The sequence below is a fragment of the Pteropus alecto genome, unplaced genomic scaffold (genome assembly GCF_000325575.1).
Source record: "Pteropus alecto unplaced genomic scaffold, ASM32557v1 scaffold66, whole genome shotgun sequence".
In the NCBI taxonomy this organism is placed as follows: Eukaryota; Metazoa; Chordata; class Mammalia; order Chiroptera; family Pteropodidae; genus Pteropus; species Pteropus alecto.
Genome location: NW_006438869.1, coordinates 447,186 through 468,199, shown reverse-complemented (window position 1 = coordinate 468,199; position 21,014 = coordinate 447,186). Strand labels below are relative to the sequence as shown.

The 21,014-nt window shown below is 43.9% G+C and overlaps 1 protein-coding gene and 1 pseudogene across 1 annotated transcript in view; both read left to right on the top strand.

Moving 5' to 3' along the window:
* Positions 1 to 21,014, top strand: part of SEMA5A (semaphorin 5A) — a 411,791-nt gene that overhangs the window by 35,702 nt on the left and 355,075 nt on the right.
* On the top strand, positions 13,656 to 13,774 carry LOC112483018 (annotated as a pseudogene).

Sequence of the window (21,014 nt, the reverse complement as noted above, 5' to 3'; positions counted from 1 at the left end):
GGCATATTTCATCTGGCTCTCTTCTTGGCGAATGTAGAGAGTAGCTGCTTGAGTGACAGTTAATCTTCCAGGGCAAATTCCTGATTGCTCACTTGGAGGCTGTTCTTATCACTGATCACAAAGTTATAAACTTGGGAGTGGAAGACAATGAAGAAAAATTGTGCCTCCATCCGTGCGCCTGCACCATATTTCCTTGAGCAGTTAGAAAATAAATCACTGTCTTAGCTTTAGGACTCTGGTGGTTCTCTCAGGAGAAGCTGCCGGCAGAGGGGTTTGGGGGCTGCGTTGCTAAGACTCTTTCTCTTGGGGTGCTCAGGTCTCAAGGACTGGGGTCGTTTGTGTGGACATCAGCTGTCTGACTGCTCTGGCTTTCTGGAAGATGGCGATTAAGTCATTCTCTTCTCAGGGTCTCAGGGAAGTCAGATGGGCTAGAGGAGGTTTAGCAGGCTTCACCGTGGGATCAAAAAGAATTTGGACAGTCTGTGGACCAAGTGGGGTATGAGGCTGCGATCCATCCAGCAGGTTATTTCCTGTTCCCCCAAACAGTGAGGCTGTACCTGACATCTTCCACTGATAGTGAAAATAACTCATGAAGTGAAGTCATGATTTGAAAGTTCAAGTCATGGACACGTGAAGTATAATTTAAAGAAATTATACTAAACCAATTTCTTCACTGGAGAAACCAAGCCTAGTGAGCTGTCTGTTGAAAGCTAGGTGCTTTTGTCTTTTGTGAATGCATGAAGTGAGTGACAGACCCCACATAGAAGGAGGAAATTGGGTGTCCATTGCTTAATCATTATTATAGTAATACTAGAAGTTTCCAGAATACTTCCCCCCCTGACAAGTTATTATATATATATTTTTTCCGCACAAACAGATTGACAGGGAAGCTAAATTAGACTTTTAATTCTTTAGCATTCTGATCTTTGTTGCAATTTTTGGTCGGGAGAAATTACTAGAGGATGCCTTTTGATTTCCGGCAAGAATGTCGTGATAGGAATGTTGAAGATGATTGGACGTCGGGCTGTTGCAGCAAGCACGGGGGTTATGAAAACAGGATACTGTCATTATTTCGGCACGTACCATATGCAAAGTCCAGTGCAAAATGATCAAGAAAATGTCTTCCCTAGAGGAAAACTTCGGAACCCTGGTTGAGTAGGAATTTAGCGTTCCAGTGTCCCTTTGAAAAAATATGCGGGAAATCGAAGAATGAGGCAAAATCTGTTGGTCTCCGATACTTCCCTTCCCATCTTCGCTTGTCTGTCATTCTCTTCCCTGCTGTCTGCAGCCAGTTAGAACCATTTGGGAAGAATATTTAATTATCAAGTGGCCTCTGCTTTCTGAGGCAGCTTGGCTCTGATGGATTGCTGAGACTTAACTTGTCCCTGTCCTTCAAGCCGAGGATGGCAGTGCCTGCCAGGGGCCTCCCGCCAGGACCCAGCTCTCGGGTTTCACTGGGAGCGTGCCAGGTGACCAGCTCAGCACGTGTTTCCTTGTGCGGGAGTAGGCTAAGTGACACTTGAGGAATCCCGGGGCCGCTCGGCAAGCCCGCGATGCAGGCTGTTTGGAGATGGAGGCATGGCTGGAAGGGAGCGAGGCCAGCTCTCTGTGATTGCTGGCCTGCGGTTTTGCTGGGAGACTGTCAACCTTGTCAGGCTCGCCACGGCATGGATGTCTCACTTACCTCAAATCACACGTGCTCAGGCACGTGGCTGGCACAGCCTGGCCTGCTTGCCTTGGGCCAGATGGTGCCCCTGACATGCACCCATGTCGGTGGGAACGAGTCCTCGGACGTGAGGACAGCGCGGTCCATGTCGCAGATAGGGACCGTTTCTGCTTTCATCTAAATGCCAACTATGCACAGAAATTGGTCCTGTCCTCCATCTTAACTGCTACGGAGCAATAAACGCTCCTCTCCAGGAGGAACTATCCACGTCGAATACAGGGGTGCGTCACTGTACCCCAGTTCTTACCTCAGACCTTCCAGGTGCTCCCACAATATTGTCATTTTTATTTAAAAAATGATATTTAAGGGCAGAAGCGAGAGTTTACTCACAATGTTCACGATTAGATACTTGTCTGTTTTGGTGTCTGTTTAGCTTTCATCATTTTAAATATTGTCCCTATGCCATGAAAAAATGTAGATAACTTGAATTCCATCATATGTTTAGTAATTACAGTGGAACAGGCTAGAAATTGAACAAGTTACATTTTCTATAGGTAGATTAACAGAAAGTTTTATGTTTCCCATTTTGTTACAGTCTGGACAATATTTAGCTGCATGCACCTGAAAACTCGATTTATGGCAGATTTGCCAACTAAGACCTGTGTTTCTGTCATTAGAAGCTGTATGTCCAGAGCTGGTAGGGTGCAGTTGGGGCGACCTTTGGGACCCAGACTCCTTCTGTCTTTCCTTCAGCCATCCTGGGTGTGTGGCTTTTGTCTTCATGCTCCTTAAGAGGCACAAGAAGGCTGCTCCACCTCGAGCCAGGGGCCCGTTTTCCAGCAGGAAGCAGCTCCTTAAGAGGCACAAGAAGGCTGCTCCACCTCGTTTTCCAGCAGGAAGTGGGGAGGGACAGCGGGTGAAGGGCCATGCCAGCTAGTTCTTCCTCCTCTGAAGACCTTCCCTAAGGTCTACCAAGCACCTGCAGCTTACGTCCCCCGGCCCAAAACCGCCGAGGGAGGGGAGGTGGACGCGGGGAGGGGCAGCGGGTCACATGGCCGCCCTGAGGAAGTGAAATGGGGACGATGACTGCCTGCGGAAGAAGGAGAGAAGGGGTGTGGAGTAGGCTCATGAGCGTCTGCTCCGTGTCTCTGGAATTTTCCAGAGTTAGCTTGCGGGTGCTTTCCTTTGCTTTCTTTATTCATCCTGTGCGTAGGTGAACGCCTGGAAGAATGTGTGTCTGTATTTAGGGATATTACTTTATTTTACACAAATGCACACATGCACACACACTCGTACACACACGTCTGTAGTCATAACGGTGTTTTGGTCAACAGGCCACACGCACGATGGTGGTTCCCTCAGATGATAACAGAGCTGAAAAATTCCTGTCGCCTAGTCATGTCGCCATGCTACCCTCACGTGCTCGTGGAGATGCCGGCGTGAACAAACCCACCGCACTGGCATCAGCTACAAGTGCAGCACGCACAGCCGTGTGTAGTACGCTACACTCAGCGATGATAACGAACAACTGTGTCACTGGCTTACGTTCCTGGCTGCCACACTGCGCTTCTGGTCGTTACCTTAGGGCGTACTCTTCCTACTTACCGAGTTTGCTGGAAGACAGCGTGGCGTGTCTCCCCGGCAGCCGCCGCCCGCGCCTCACGTTGGCCGCGTCTCAGTGGCATCGTGTTCTGATCTCGACGTCACCTCGTGTTGTCATGTGCTGTGCAGACTTGAGCAGGCTACACCACATAGTCCAGGTGTGGGGCGGGCCAGACCAGCCAGGTTCAAGTGCACTCACGATGGTCACACAGCAACAAAATCCCCCGACAACCTGTTTCTCACAATGGATCCCCGTCCCCGTCGTTAAGCAGTATGTGACTGTATTTCGACATTTGTCTTTAAATTAAAGACCGTTTATTGGCAATTTAGGTTATCTTCTCTTATCTGAGCCTCTTACCTTTTAAAATGTAAATATACATGGATTTCTTTTTTATGTTATATTAAAGTTCTAATAACAGGTTAGAGGTTAAATTGTATCAGCAGCCCTTTTAACAGTGATATGAAACTGCTAATATATTTTGTGAATTAAGTATATTTTAGTTGAAGAAAGACTTTATTTTTTAGAATGCTGCTAATTAATTTTTTCCCAGGGTCTTTGTATTAAATCATTAAAATTTTAAGAAAACCAGTATAAGAAATTCTAGCCTCACACAGTGGCCATTAAATCAGTGTTAGTTTTTTTCATAAAGGCTCGTTAATACCTTCACTAGGGGATTAATTTAGTTTGATCTTTAACAGTTCAGCTTCTGAAGCTATTGATTAAAGATTCTTATGGAGTAAAGGCCCAGCTTAGAAGGGACGAGTTGGCAAGCACCAAAAAGGCAAGGAAAGACCCAGGAGAGAGCAAGTGAACTTGGAACTCCATCAAAACCATTTTCTTCTTTTGAAACAAATAGTGTGGATGGAGCCGGGCACAGACTGCAACCTGATGCTCTGTGCATAAGGTTGCGAGTTGACAGATATCTCAGTATAAGTATACCCTAAATGCTGCACGGGCTCTGGTTATACTAAGGAGATATTCCTTTTTATCGGAAATGCAGATTTACTGGGCATCTGGATTGTCTCTGGAGCCTTACCCTCAGAGCATCTCTTTGTGGACCACTGTGCTCCCTTGGCCTGGACCAGCTTAGTGCAGTCTTGGTGGTGGTGGTGTGTGTGTGAGTGTGGGGGCGGGGGGGTGATGTCTGGATCAGTCAGAAGAAGATGAGTCTTCTCGTTTGTGTAGCGAGGCACACTTTGATGAAAAATGCACACGTCAAGAGCTAGCATGATGAAAACCTTTGGAAGCTTGGTGTTTTGCCAGACAGCGCTTCACGCATGTCTTAGGAGCAGAAGTTTTCCTGTCATTTGAGAAGAATATTACTTCTGAGGCCTCATGGGGAAGGTATCTGCCCCATCGTCACCATCAATATGTGGTGAGTTTACAAATAATTGAGTCTGAGCCAAGTGTTGTATTTAATAATGCATTATAATAACACAAAACAAGTTGAGGATTAATCAAAACTTTATAAACTGGTGCTAAATTGACTTAGTGATTTGCATCTGGCTCTGTGTGGTCGGCTTGTTGACAATAACTTATTAAAAAAAATTGCCTTGCGATTTTTTCTTAATTGCGTATGTTGTGCTGTAGGGCGATGCAGAAGATATTAAAATATGAGTAACAGATGGGTGCTGGCTAATGGAGCTTCGCATCCTATATATTTTCTCATTATTGGTTTCTATTTATTTATGTCCCTAATTCTGTAAAATAAAAATTTTCCAGAAGAGCACTAGCTTCAGCCTTTTTTCCCTCACTTTTCCTATACTTCTTTATCTCATTTTCTTTGCTCAAGAATCCACTTGGAGTTTAGCTTTTATCAGTAGATGGATATTGCTGACACCTAACCAGGTAATGATGGTGGCATTCGTGTCTGACGATGGTGGTTTTGCGATGTGTCTGCTACGGCTGTAGTTTCCTTATCCTTAGTTAAGATAGCAGAAAAATGAAATACTAAAGAATCAAAGTGCCCGTTTCTGGACCATGAGAAAAGATGTCAATTATCAAACTTGATGCCTGTACATTAGCTTACTTATAGAGCCTACTGTGTGCAGGGCGTTGACTGATATTCAGGGATATGGGAGGCGTTTGCCTGATTTCAGACAGCTAGCAGTTTAACAGGGGGAGGAGAGACCATATATCCAAATAATTAGGCTAATGAGCCGTCTGCATGTCCTACAGGAAACAAGGCTGCATCGCGCCATTGTTAATAGTGCGATTCTTGTGACTTTGGCGTGTATTCATGACCAAATGCGCTCATCATTTAAAAGCCATTCCTTGTTTTTCCTTTTCTCTATTTTGCATTCGATGACTTTTTAATATGGGAAAGTTGACTCAAGTGGGGATAGAAAGAAAATGAAGAAACGACTCTAAGCTATTTGATGTTTTCCCTTAAAATATATGCTTTTTTTCGATTGCCCCATAAAGATCTGTGACGTTTTAAGAGTAGTAAGGTTGATTTTTGTGAAAAGGCTCCTGGGGGTGGGAGTGGGGACAGTCATCCATTTTTATGAGCAGCTGCTCCACCAGGGGGCACCACAGAAGCACAAGCATCCTTATGGTTGGGGTGAGGTGGCGGGGGGACCTTCCTGGCCGGTATTTACACCCACTATTGTGTTTACTCATTTGGTTGTGACATTATCATAATTGCAGCATGCATAGATTTTCACCACGTTCCTTTTAGCTTGCAGTAACTAATGTATCTGTTTGAAAGAGTCAATTCTGTAATTGTTAATCACATACCCAAAACAAATGCACGAAATAGATACAGAACAAAAAACACATGCTAACGCTGCTAAACCCAACCCAACCCGAGCCATGCTAAATATTGCCTTTTATGTTCAAGTTTGACTCCAACTACCCGAGTCATAATGGGTGGCGTGACAGGTTTATTGGGTCAGAGTTGGTTATTGTTGTACTTGGATGCAAACCCATGGGGAACGAACAGCTGCAGAGAACTTGTGCTGATAATTCTGTGATCCGAGGTTCATCTGCTGTGCTGCGCTATTTTGCTCCCCGGTGCCATGCCACGGGCTTTGGCCTCGCATCTCCACAGTGGCTCTGCCTCAGTGACAAAGCACCTTCCACGTTAGAATCCACACAGTAGTCTGAGACAGTCGAAGAATAACCGCAACTCTTTCTAAATACGTCATAAACTCCAGGAGTTTGTATTAAAGTTTCTAAAAAAATTGTATCTGAACTAGAATAAAATATGATAGTTTGGCATAATTTTTCTCAAAAAACCTAGGTGGATGGTGGATGAAAATCACTTTTTTCTTGGTGGCATCGCTGTATTTTTGACTCTTTGCGTTCATTTATGATAATGATATTCTGAAACATATTGTCACAATTGCGCTGTTATTCTAGAAACTATTGTACTGCAGGTAGATGCACATGCGTCCTTGTATGTAGGCCCAGAATTTGTTCTCTGTGGGCGATGATTGCAGCCAGTGTCAGGAAACGGTTTCTTAATTCTCGATGAAGGATAAGATATTTCATCAGGGCTAGTTTCACTTAAGCACTGTGGTGTGTGTGGGTTGAAAGCAGGGGGTTTAGAAACACCTGATTCTATTTCAGAGCATCCACCCTCTGCCAAGTTCTGGAGGGAAATACGAGGACAGAAGCCAAGGCCAAGGCCAGGTACCGGAGCACCTTGTTACCTGGTGGCCCTTTGCTCCAGTCCCAAAATACGAGGACAGAAGCCAAGGCCAAGGCCAGGTACAGGAGCACCTTGTTACCTGGTGGCCCTTTGCTTAGTCTCCATTCTCCAGGCCCCATGCCCTTTATTTCCTCTCCTTCCGCCCTGAACCCCTGTCCAAAGCAAAGATAAACATTTGTTTCTTGCCCAGGAACACCATCCCAAAGCAGGGCAAGCTTCTTCCCTTTCCCATTTCCCTGAAAACCTCTGCCTGAATCTTGACCTGTCCCCTTCGCTTTTGAGGAAAGGCCAGTCCAGGAGAAAAGATCACCCCAGCCCACATAAAAGAAGCGCATATGGGAACACAAAGGAGGACAAGCTAGCAGCTTCCCCATGCCCAGGACTTCTCCGGCTTAGGGGCTGATACCTGGCTTCTCAGGCCAGCATGAGCTCGGGTAGGCTGCCAGTGCCCGCCTTGGTTCCAGAGAGAGGGACGAGGGAGCCCATGTTCCAGCCAGAGCTGGTGGCCTGCAAAGCTCTCGAATCCCTGGAACACACCTATTTAAACCAGCTTTGAACCTGAGTACTCCCGGAAGATTAGGAAGAGCGCCTGGGAGGAGCTATGAGTGTCCCCAGCCAGCATCCCTCATCTTTGTCCAGTCCCTGCCCTTCCAGAGTGAGGCATCAGGGTCAAGGGGACCATGACAGCTCATTGCACATATAAGGTGATCGTGAATTTGATGATAGCAGAATGGTGAAAAAATCATTCTTTCAACCTATCTAAGTTACATATCGAGTTTTGTTTTTTAAATAATAGCATTTAAAAACATAATAAATTATTTAAATAATGCTTTTAAATATGTTATTTAAAATAATAACGTGTATTAAATGTATTAAAGGCTCAGAAGTGATTTTTCAGTTACTTAGTCATTTAGAAATCAGCTTTCAGTCACGGAGGCTAGAGAGGCAGTCAGTGACCATGATCGGCCACCTCCTCCTGGAGTTTAAACACACCGTAGGGGCGGAGGGCCGGCATCAGGGCTGTTGGCCCTTGGCCTCCCTGCTGTTAGTTAGTTAACTCGGGATGGCGCCCTTGTACCCATTGCTGTACCCTGCTTTACATGCATTGTATCCCTAACACTCAGGTCTAATTTAACCACTTGGGAGACAGTGGCGTGCATCCGCCTCTGAGTGCTAGCGAAGAGTCAAGGCACAGGCCACCACGCAGTGAGGCAGGAGGGTCCCACGTCACCAGCGTGCGGCTTAGTGAGGCATGAAGGCAAACCAGCCCGGTGGTTAAGAGCGACAGGTTCCCAGAGAGCGGCTCGTGGTCGACCGGCCGCTCATCACTTATGTCCTCTGTGACCTTGAGCAAGACGTTCGTCTTCTGGAAAACGGGGACAACAGTAGTCCTTCCTTGCAGGGCTGTTTCCAAGGTGAGCCATCACCGTCGGGAGCGGGCTTCCATGCGATCTTGAAGCGCTGGCTAAACGTTCGCAAACACACTCTGCAGACATTCGTTACCAGAATGTTCTATGACTCGCAGCCTCGCATCTCAGATCGCGTGAGAGGCACGAGCAGGTAATTAGCTGAGCCCTGGCAGGCTCCTTCTCCTCGCCTCTGCAGCAGTCTGTCCCCCAGGGCCTGTCCGAACAGGGCGGGCTCTATATTTGAAAATACCACGGAAAAGCAGCAAGCAGAAAAAAATATGCAGGGTCTTTCTTTTTTTTTTTTTTTAATAAAAAAGTACCTGAGCATAATGGTTTTTGAGGCAGTTTGAAGAATGATGATGGTTTTCTTGAGAAACCGCTAATGTTCCCTATACACTGGCCAGTTACCATTCGGAGCTCAGATTTTTTTTTTTTTTGATTAAGTGTGAAAGCTGATTGTCTCCGTATCGTGATGGCTTCACTAGCTCCAGGTGTTTCTGAGAAAAATACCGTGTCCCTGTAAGTCTAGTTCACTGAGCTAAAGGGGGAAGGAAAAATGCTACCATGTGATATTCTCTTTGATAAGGCATTGCATTTGGAAGCCAATAAAAAGATTAACTAATTGAAAAGACAAATACTGGATTCATAGGCGAAGCTGTTTTAGGCCTTTTCATTCGTGCATATTAAGGCACACATGAACAGCGACTCTCTCCAATGGGCTGCTCACAGTACTGTTCTTTCTGGCAGCAGGCGGCAGGGTGTGCATGGGCTTATGGGCTTTAAAAATATTCTGATGGACAGATCTCTGGATTATGGAAATATATACCTAAAAAATGAAAAAGCGAAGAATCAAGGCAGTTCTAAAAACCCAGCCTTCTTGAGGTAAGTTACAGATACTCCCAGATAGTGATTTTGGGTTGGCTGCTGGCTGGCAGGCTGGTGTATTAAGTGGACAGAGCCCACGTGACAGATTCAACAACTTTCAATTTCAGATTTTGACCCTGCCATGTACTGGCCGGCTTAACTTGGACATGTTTTCTGAGATCTGAAAAATGCGTACGATAATATTTCTTTTGGCTGTGTTCACTTCAACGTCAGCATCAGAGGCAGCTGCTTCCAAAACAGTTTCATGGCTTTTGTAGACAGTGTAGGTAGAAGTTTCTAGTGCTTCCTTATGAAATCAACTTTTATGATGATCTTTAAGCCTCCTCTAAAGTGCAGTGCGTGAGGACATGCGATGACACATTCTTCGTTAATTCATTTTACTTTTGCAGAAGTGAGTGGCCACTCCGTGCCAGGCAGGCCGGGGACACGGCAGCTCACGTCGGCAGGTGAGGATGAGGGAGGGGAGCAGGTCATGTCTGAGTAAACAAACGGACATTCCGTCTATCGGGGGAAAACAAATTCTGCGAAGAACGACCAGGCCGGTGGTTGTCCGCACTGACAATACCTCGGAAAATCCTGTCCTCGTCACTGTCCTCTCATTGAGAGGACAATAGGTCGGTTTAAGTGAAGGAATTGTCTGAATTGAATGAATGTATTTTTGGTGGCAAAAAAGTATTTGCATTATTTAGGTTGAGAGCAACCACATTTTACACCTGCCTCTGCAGGGTGTATCAAGGAAAGTAATGGGGCCTGTTAGGCAGATCCGATGGCAGAATTCTTTCTTTGCCTTTAAAACTGTCAAAGGATGCCAGAGTGGGTCGGGTGTGTTCTCCACATGTAGTCTCCTGTTAACGCAGTGGAGATTTGTTTTCACTGGGTAAAGGTCTTGAAATCATCTCTTACTTCTTACTACCATCTCTCCCAACTTCCCTCTACCAAATTTAATATGGTATAAAATTTGGGAAAATTTGAAATTTCCCCAGATGTTGGTTAGAGGATCTGAGAAGGCAGGAGGGCCACACCTTTCCCACTTGGGATCAGGTTCGGCTGTCCCAGCGTGGGGTCATGCCATGTCATGTCCCAACTTGGGGCCATCTCGTTCTCTGTCCTTATAATTATTGTGCGGAATGTATCTGCTGTCACCTCCTCATGCTTCGTTTTTGAAGACATTCCTGTAGATACGCCTCTTGGAAGAAGAACTGAGTGGATCAGCATTATTTTAGTTAAGGAAAGAAACATTGGAGATGAAACCCAAGACACTCTTTTGTGCTGCTCTCGGCTGAGAAGACTGGCATCTCTTAGAATGCCCCAGCCATTCCTGAAGACCGTCGTCATATGGGAGAAAGAGTCTGTTAAATGGCTTCTTGAATTTTCCCATGAACTGTCTTCCTTCAAACTGGACAGCTTCCTGTGGCATAAAAAAATGGCGCCTTTGTATATATAGACTGGCACATGTGTAGAAAATACTATATTGGCAGTTCTAGCATTCTGGATTAAAAACCGAGAATGTTTTGTGGACACCTTTTTTTTTAATTATTAATATCATTTTTTATTTTTAAGCCTTGAGTTCTAAGTGAACACTGTCCAGAATGAAGGCCAGCATTTCTTGTCTGCTAGTGGTTAACTGTTCTGTCAACCGTATTTCTCTATCTATACAAGGCGTTCCTGTGCCTATAGAAGGAACATATTAATTCTTTTTCATCTCAATTTCTTTCTTATTTTCAGTCATTTTACATTCCTTATGCTATGGTCTGAATGTTTGTGTCCTCCTAAAATCCATATGTTGAATGACCTACCTAACCCCCTACGGGTGATAGTTTAAGTAGGTGGAGCCTTTGGGAGGCAATTTGGTTGTGAGGGTGGAGCCCTCTTGAATGGGGTTAGTGCCCCTTATAAAAGGGATCCCACAAATCTCTCTAGCCCCTTCTATATGGGGCTATTTGGGGTCTATATGAGGACACAAGAAAAAGTCTGGAACCCGAAGAGCTTCTCTCACCTGACCAGGCTGACATTCTGATCTTGGACTTTGTTTTGTCAAGAACCACTTAAAAATTTATGAGTCTCCTTTGAATATCTTGGCGTGGACGGTCCTCGCTGGTCCTCCCTTTGCCCTCATGGGGACACATCCTGGTCAGTGCAGCTCGTCTCATGGAAGTGACATTGGTGGGTTGGCTCCTCAACCACTTAAACTCCCTCACTGTGGGTTCCTTTTGTTCCCTCACAGTTCAGCATTTGCTACAGGGCAAGATGCTTAGTAGGGAGTCAATGAATACATGTTGAATGATGGGACGTAGGTTCTGTTTCCAGCACTGATTGGATTATGGAGAATGGAGGGCTGAGCCCTCTCGCTTTGGGAGCTGGTGAATTTAAGGGCAACAGAGCTGCTTACAGGCACCTTCTCCCACCTGGAACATTTCCTGTTTCAGCTCATCTCCATGCTCTCCCGTGAGCAGGCTTCACAGGTAGCTCTTGAATTTGCTCATGTGTGATGTTGGTGTTCAGAGAACCCTGTCCTTGACCGTGCTTAAGCCCTGATCAGTTTAAGCCCTGATTCTGGGTGATTTATCATCTCGTAGAAACGCCAGCTTACTCAGGTATGACCAAAGGTATGGCAGCCCCATGGCTTAGAAGGAACACACAGATTTTTGTTTTATTTAAAATAATGGCAGCCTCAAAGGGAATAAAAAAAGAATTAAAGCAGTTTGAGATATCCTACAGCTACTTTGGTTCTGAAGTAGGTTCATGCACATAGGAACAAATGTTGTTCTTTGCTGAAATTCCTAGATTTAACTTCAGAATGAATATTTTAATATATACGCTCAGTTCACAAGAATTTTTAAAGTAAAAAGTGCCAAAGGGTGTGTTTATTATTTCTTCAATAGAAACTTTAACATTTTAACCAGTTGCTTTGGATATCATAACTTTTTGTATGTGGATTGATGTCACTAATAAATGCTGGTCTATAGGACAAAATACTTGTTTTGGAAATATATCTTGCATAATGTCTAAATTTAACCTAGGGTGTATATATTAATCACGGGCTAGAAACAGGAGCATGTCATATAACCTGTGTCTTCTCATCTAAAAAGAAGGCAATAGTGATCTCACTCAAGGTTAAAAGTTAGGAAGATCAAGGAAATTTTGCAAACGCTAAAGTGCTATACAAATATTAGTTTGGTGGGGGCCATGGGAGAAGGGGAATTGGCAGAAGCTGACTCATCAAAGACCCAGTAGTGGAAAGTCAGATGCTGGGAGCAGCGTGGATTGGAAAGCTTCCCAGGTGAGTCTGAAGAGCAGCAGGTTGGAGAGTGGCCCAGCAGATCAATGTGTATCCTGCATGGATTCTGTTCTGATCGAGTGTCCAATCTTTGGAAACTCACTTGGAAAGCAGAAAGATGATATTTAAAGAAGAAGACTGACTTTCTTTCATTATAGACCTAGTCAATTTTAGGTCGAACGTATTGCCTTCAAGTTCTATTTCTATGATTGTCTTGAGTTTGAGAGTTAAAAGATTAACTTTGTTGCATCTTCTTTGTCTCCCTCTCTGCCTCTATAAGTAAGAACTTTGAGGTCAGGGTCAATGTCTTGAAATTTTTAAAAAATTTATTACTATTCCTATAATACCTGGCTAGTTATGCACAAGGAAAGAGCTCTGTGGATAGTTGCTGATTGATTTAGTTTTATTAAAAGGGGATCATTAAGCTTAGTCTTTATGGAGAACATTTGGAAAGACGGATTCAGATAAGAACATGGCCCACTCTTATTTAAAAGATCTATTTTTCTTTTATTTAATTAAAAATAAACACATGATTTTGCATATGCTAGAAATAGAGACTACTTGTTAAGGGTATGCTAACCGTACCTCCGTTGCGTCGAACCTAGGCAACTTGAGAGATAAAACAGATGATTTGTTGGTTCACTGCTAGAAAACATTCTTTTAAAAAGTTTTATTTCTAGAAAGGTCAGTTCTGAGTTGCTGCTAGTGCGTGTGTCACTTCATTAGGTGCTGGCACCTTACCAACATTGCATCAAAACCATCATCTAGTTAGCATTTTTCATATTTGTTTCCCAGGAGTGACGGGCAATAGAGCATGACATAAGTTCCTTGCAAGGACATAGCACACATTTCTAAGAAGGAAAAACACAACAGCATCAACGTAACTTTGCACATTTATCGTTGGGAGGAAAATAACTTTCATCTCATTATTAAGAGCTGTCAGGCCCTAATTAAATTTTTCTCTTCTGCTTCCCTGGCCTCATCGTTTGCAGTTAGCTCTGTTTAATAAATGGGGACTATACTGACATCGTCCCCATAGAAAGGAATAAGTTGATAATTAATTAGTAATGTTACTAGGGCATCCTTCTTGAGGAGTCTTGCAATAATCAAACTAGGTGAGTGTGGATAAAATAGAAGGAAGCTATTTTGAAAAAAATAAGGTCTATCATTATGCCATCCTGAGCAAGCCTGATCCCGTCTGATCTCGGAAGCTAAGCAGGGTCCGGCCTGGTTAGTACTTGGATGGGAGACCACCGAGGAAGACCAGGTGCTATAGGCGTAAAAAAAAAAAAAAAATTAAGGGATTGTAAACTGACAAAGTCCTTGCAATCTATGAGGTTAACCAAAGGTTGCCTTGCCTAAAAAAAAAAAAAAAGAAAAAGAAAAAAAAAGAAAAAGTATGATTTTAGGATTTTTTAACTTTTGAATAAACATTACTATGTTATATATATAAATCAATAGGTTTTTTTCTAGAGCAGTTTTAGGTTCGCAGAAAAATTGCGTGGGAAGTTCAGAGATTTTTCACATGCCCCGTGGTCCCCTACACACCCGCAAGCTGCCCTGCCATCAGCCTCCCCCACCAGAGGGACACGTTTGTTTCAGCTGATGAATCTGCATTGACTCGGTGTCCTCACCCACAGTAGTCTGTATTAGGGTTCACTCGGTGTAGTGCATTCTCTGGGATTTGACGAATGTGCAATGATGCGAATCCCTCGCTATAATGTCATGCAGAGTAGTTTCGCTGCCCTAAATCCTTGTGCTCCACCTGTTCATCCTTCCCTAACCCCTGGTGGCTGCTGATTTTCATGCTGTCTCCATAGTTCGTCCTTTCCAGAATGTCATATAGTGGGAATCATACAGAACGTAGCCTTTTCAGATCACCTTCTTTCATTTAGTATCGTGCATTTAACATTCCTCTGGGTCTTTTTAGCTTGATAACTCATTTCTTTTTAACACTGAATAGTATTTCATCATCTGGGGGTACCACTTATCTATTGAAACATATCTTGGTTACTTCCGTGTTTTGGCCATTATGAATAAGACAATATGCCTTTAAAATAATCTCTTTTATGTTATTTTCTTATAGATAAAGATTTCTATAAAAATAAAAAGCAAATGGAATTAGGGTGTCACAGACAGTAAGGAGATGGTGAGGAGGAGTAGGGTGTCGGGGGTTCCGTGAGCTTTGGGTCATCTGGTGTCTAGTCCCCGTGTGTTAACTTCTTACTCAGGTGGTAGCAGGTGGAGTGCGTGGTTTCCCCATTCAAATAGTTAATGACGTCTCTTTTAGGGTTGCCCAGGAGTCCGTTAGTGCAGTGATTATACCAACGGTCTCTGATGTTATGCAGATGTGCCTTTAAGTCCCCATCAGAACTTCCCATTCCTATGAATTTAAGCAAGTTTCCTAATCTTCTCGAACCTCGATTTGCTCTTCTAGAAAACACGTCGATGACGCTTTCTGGTGATGTGTGCACGGAGCCTGCACAGGGAATGTGGTCACTAGGCGGCTATTGGTCTTGTTCTCATCACTATCACTGAACTTATCACTTTCCGACTTACAACCGTTGCTTATTGAGCTGTTTAGTCTTTTTCCCCTGTAAAAATAGGAGCTCTGTGAGAGCAGATGTGTTTATCTGACTAGTTACCGGTGAGTCCTCGGTGCCTACAAGACTATCCGACACACTTTATAAAAAGCTGTGGAGCGAATGAACTTCGAAGTGAATCGATGGACTTTATAGGAGCTGTCATGTGCCGTTTGTCTGTTCTCCAGGAAGAATGATCATAGATCTGCCAAGGAAGGAGTGTGAATAGTAGAAGTAGCGTTTGTCCAGAAATTGAGGACCACTACTGGGAAATCAATTAATCTCATCTGTGAATAAGGCTCTCTACTCATCATTGTAGAACGACCCAATTTATCTATAAGAAATTAGAGCACCATGTCCCTTTATGGCAGGTAAAACAGCAAAGGAGAAAAATTTTTTTCTTCTTTTATTATTTTTGCGTTTGTTTTTATTTTTCCATTTTAACACTTTCACAGTGGCAATTTAAAGGTGGTCTGATTAAAGTAAAACTTTTAAAGTCGACGATAGAAATCCGAACCCGTCTGTAATCAGAGAAGTTGACAATGCTTATTGCCTTAGATTTTACCTGCATTTGTACCTCGTCAAGTCTTTGAATTGTAGGTACAATCTAGGCATACGAATAGAAAAGAATTGCAAAGGCTCTGATGTACTTACTGTAGGTCGAGTGGCTGCTATGGGCAGAGAGTGTGATGGCCGGACAGATCTCAGCTCTCAGGTGGGGAAACTGAGGCAAAGGGGTGTGTGATACTAATACAGCTCCTCTTGTCCAGCATTGAACTATGGGGCGTCATAAGCCAAGCGCTGGCCACATTCGGTGAATAGCCGAGGAGGATAGCCTGTCATAGTTTTGGGACGGGAGACTTAATTTCTTTCCTTCTAACGTGACATTATGTTCTGACAAGTCTGGCTTTCGAGCCACTCCGCGAGGCTGAACAAGAATAGACAGAGTGTTTGCTCTCACCTCTTCATCTGGAAGAGGACGTAGTGAGAAGGCAGGTGACATGCCACCGTGGGAGCAACGCACGCTTTGGAATTAGACCAACTTCTACTTACAGTTCTGAGAGAGAAGTTGGAAAAAAGAAGTTAGGTTTAAGGCATGGGTGAAATAGAAGGTATTATCAAGGATACTATCCCCTTAGGTGGCCTAGCAGCCACGGCCCCCTCTGAGACTTCTCTGAGTAGGTTTGCCCCAAGGAGCTGCAGGAGCGGGGGACGCATTTTCTGGAAAGGTGTAGCTAGGCGTTAGCGCAGAGCTGTGCATGCCGGTTATTTTCAGAGCTGCACGTTACCCTCCTGTGTGATTAGCATAACTGGATACCGCCCGGAGGAGAAATGCATGTATTTATTACATATCCACTTGAACGAATGCTTTTGAAATAAAATACTGATGACCAAGGCATAATTTTGCTGTAACATTATTTTAACAGGTTTTTTTTGATACAGAAAAATTAATGATACATCGTATGGAAAAAAAATGATCTTCTCTTTTCTTATGTTATTCATTCTTAAAAATCTGACTTATGGTCTTCGAAAGCAGCAATGTAAGGATAGCGTTATGCCAAACAAATCTTGCGTTGGTTTAGATAAGATGTATTATGCTTACTTTTGATTCTCTGTTCTGCCACGTGAAGCCTTCAGTCAGTTCAGAGTGGGCTTTTTCACGTTCTCAAGTTGCAAACGTTGCTCTTTTCTTAGTAAATGAGCAGAAGAAAGTTGACAGTTCTATTTGCTAAGTGCATTTATTTTGAAGGAATTTTCTCCAACATCTTACATATGTTTGATCATTTTACCTATCCATTCTCACCAAGGAATTCAGTTTTTTGGGGGGAACAGATAAGAATCATTTCTTGAACTGGTCCCTTCTGTATTTACAAAATTCTATTTACTTCAAATAGTCTGTGCCGATTGGCTCACTCATGTGTCTTTTCCATGGTCGCATAGCGAGAAGAATAAAAACACCAGCCATCTGTACGTGAGGGCGAGGTGGTGCCAGTCAAAATTCAGCATTTCATAGCTAAAAATTGGGAATCTTGAGTGGTACTTGACGGCAGCGTATTCAGAACGAATACTCATTTGAGTGACCTATTAGATAGCAATTTGCACTTTGACTTGGAATGGATGAGAATGTTAGAGATAACGCCAATCAGCAGAGTTACAATAGTCATTCCCCTGGGGACTGCGCCCCTCCTCCAGGCTCTGCCTCAAGGACCCTCTTGCTTCTTCAGTGTTAAATACCCACTCCACGTTTTAATTCTGTTTGAGTTATTTCAGCTATGCTACTTGAAGAATGCTTTTTTCTCCACATTTCTGATACTCAGAATGAACATTCTGGACCAGACATATTTGCATTGTAATCCACAGTATCTAGCACATTCCATGTAGCTGTGGCAAAAGACACTTAGGACCATGTTCTCTGGTCCCCCCGGCCCTCTTCCCAGTGGCAGCTTCTCCATGACCTACACATCTTCCCTGACAGAAGCTTGTTTCATAAGAGGGACTACAAAGGTATATTTATGGAAAGTCTGATGTTTTGTTCACTTCTAAACATTTTTAATTGCAATTAAGGAAACCCTGTGTCCTGGGCCAAGCACAGCACTTACTAAGCATCTATAAACACGTTTTACGAAAAAGCCTCCATTTTGTGTTTTTTCTTGAACAATTTTCATTCGAATCAAAAGAACTCACTGTTGTTAGTTTAATTCTCCGTTCAACCCTAGATTTTTTCTAGTTGGGCCAAAGCTGCCGAACGAGCTTTTTAGATGTCGCTGTATATGTCACCTGACGATCCGGACCTGAGGAGAGCCTGAGAGAGATGGTGTGTGAGCCTCACTCGAAGTTTCCAGTTGTTCAGAGAGAGGCAGTGGCCATGAAAATGTGAAGTAGTTTCTCTCTGGAGCTAAATGCGAAATAAATAGCAACCAGAAACCACACCAGCTAAACAAACTGACTAGCGAGCATTTCAAAAGATGCTTTGCGAACAAGGGCGTGTTGACTTAAAATGCAAAAAAACAAAACCAAACCAAACACAGAAGCATAGTTCATATTGAAATTTGTTCAATTGAGAAGGAGCTTCATAGATTTCTAACATTCTCTTTTCCATAATTTTTTTAATCCAATTGCAGATTTCAAATAAACCTCGACATTTCTGTGTTTCTAGAAAAGACCCCAGATGGACAGATTTTATTCTAGAATACAACAAGTCATTGCAAGTAAACACTTGTGATCTAGGGAGCAGATAAGCAATGGAAGGAGTAGACCCCTTCAACTGAAGAATCAGTTAACCTGAGGACAGTGTCTTATGCAGGCATGGGGCAGGCATACTCCGCGACAGAGATCAGTCATTAATTTTTCTGACCTGAGGGACGTAATGAACAATATGGTCACAAATAGCAGGCTATAGTGACATTAAAATATGACAGATCACAGTGGTCTTTCCCAAAAAACTTACCTGGGGCAGGCAGTGTACTTTGTGTCTGGAGTTATTTTATAAGTGACACTTACATGTCATGCAAGAGGCAGAATGCCCAACAGTGGGATCCAGGAGTGTGGTTGGTCCAACTTCATCTCAGTCCATGTGCCCATCTCGACAGATTTCACCTGTCTAAGATGAGGATGGGGGAATCACACAGGTGAGCATCTGCAGAGGGTTCCCTGCAGCACTGAGGCAGGATGTAGACTATCACGGGCTCTGAGAGAAATACGGAGAATAACTAGCTTCTTCCCATAAAAAGTGGGGAAAGGCTAGAGAGGCTTGGTGCCCAGTGTGACTTCATGCTGTACGGGAAGTTTTTGGCCCCTCAAAACACAAGGTTATCAATGATCCGCACAGAAGAAATAAGAATTTAGTTGGGTTACAAGTTTCAAAATAAATATGCAAAAGCCAATAATCGTCTATTTATCAGCCATGCCTGGGTAATATATAACAAGATAATGTGATCCCATTCACGATGGCAGCAAAAATACAAGATATTTAAGAATTAGCTTAAAAGAATGGATAGGGCCCATGTCGGTCTTTGGTGCCTCTTCATCTCATGTTGGTTTTCCTGAGATTCTCGGTCGTTTGGTCATTGTGAGAGTTCGTAGTCTCCTGTCTGTGGTCACGATTTCGCTCTCTTCACGTAGAGCTGACTGAGGCTCATGGGGCTGTGGATACGGTAGGTTTTCTGGTGCTTCCTGTGCCGCGGTCATTCACGGCCACCCCCCTGCCTCGTTAGTCCAAGTACTCACACTGGTACCCATCCTAAAGCAGATGCTCCTACTGCTTGACCTGGGCTGGGGGGTGGCAGGCACCGCTGTTTGCTGGTTCTGAATGGGCTTCCCCAGTTAGCCCCATGGCACCCGTCTGTTTGTCTTGCTGGCTGTGTCTGTAGCTTCTGAGCTTGGAGGAGCCCGCGAGCACTGCTGTGTTTCCTAGGGACCTTTCTCGTCCATATTTGAGGCCATGACTTCTTTTCTCTAGGTGAGCTGGTTTCCTTTCTGTCTTTCAGAGATTCTCGCCCAGATGGCACCTTCTCCTTGTCTTCTAGCACCTTCATGAAAATTTTCTTTTCAATGCACAAAGCCTTTTTGCCACTTCCAGGATCTAAGGATGAGAAAAGGAGGCAGCTATGTGTGCTCAGATGACCACCTTGGTCCTACCCGGGGACAGGACTTTGAGCTACACAACAGTTCACACAGGACCCCCAGATAGGGCTGCCGGATAAGGTATAGGTTGCCCATTTCAATCTGAGCTTTAGGTGAACAACGCAAAGTTGTGTGAGCACAAATCTGTCCTGTTCGCACTCTAAAAAAAAAAAAAAAACTATCTACTGTTGATGTGACATTTACGTTTGACCTGGAAAGCTATATGTTGTTCGTCTGCAATTCAGATTCTATTGCGCATCTGTGTTTTTGTTGGCTGGATCTGGCCATCCTCCCCACGCGTGTCTGGTGAGCAGAAGCCACACTCACTCTCTAAGTGCTCATGTTATAGAAGGTGGGGGTGGAGGAGAGAACAGCCCACACTTTAGAGACCCTGAACACGGGTCTTCCTGGAGCCCCAGCACTGCTGGTGCATCAGATATTATCCACCCTGGGATCCAGATCGGATGCCATGCCAGTGGAACAAGACTGACCTACTTCGAATTGGTCAGGTGCCTTCTCTGTGCCAGCTTCACGATTATCTTAGTCTCTTAGGGCTGCTGTAATAAAGTAACATGCACCGCGTGGCTTCTGAACAGCATGAGTTTGTTTCTCACAGTCCTAGAGGCTGGAAAGTCCAAGATCAAGGTGATGGCAGGTCCGCTGTCTGGTAAAGGCCCAAGTTCCGGTTCATGGCCAGTGTCTACTCACTGTTTCTCACATGGTGGCGGGGGCAGGGGAGCTTTCTTGGGCCTTTTTTATAAGGACACTAATCTCATTCCTCAGGACTCCACCCATGTGACCTAATCACCCTCCAAAGGTCCCACCTCCTCATACCATCAACCTATGAATGCCCCCCCCCCCGTCGGGGGAGGGAGGGGAAAGTGGACACAAATATTTAGACCATAGCAATAATTAAGTATACGATGTTCCAAAAAATAGTTAACTGTGAATAAATGAATTTCTAACAATGAATAAACTCATATTAATGATAAATAACCCTTCAAATGTGATACCATAAAGTCACTGAACATTTCTAGTATTTTGCTTGAAATGTAAAATAACTCTTCAAAAGTATTATCAAAACGTGCTTTTTAATTACGGTTCTGGCGTTCCTGTTTAGTACCATTAACTCCGAAGATGTTGAGTGCTGACTGTGACAGCTAGCTCAACAGCTGTTTGTGTACAGCCTCCTGATGACATGCTAAATACGCACTAGTGTGTTAAAACATCGAGATCGCTCAGGATTTTTTTACATTTTCCTGACCGTGGGAGGTCAATGAAATAATGTCAGTGGCTAATTATTTTTGACATATT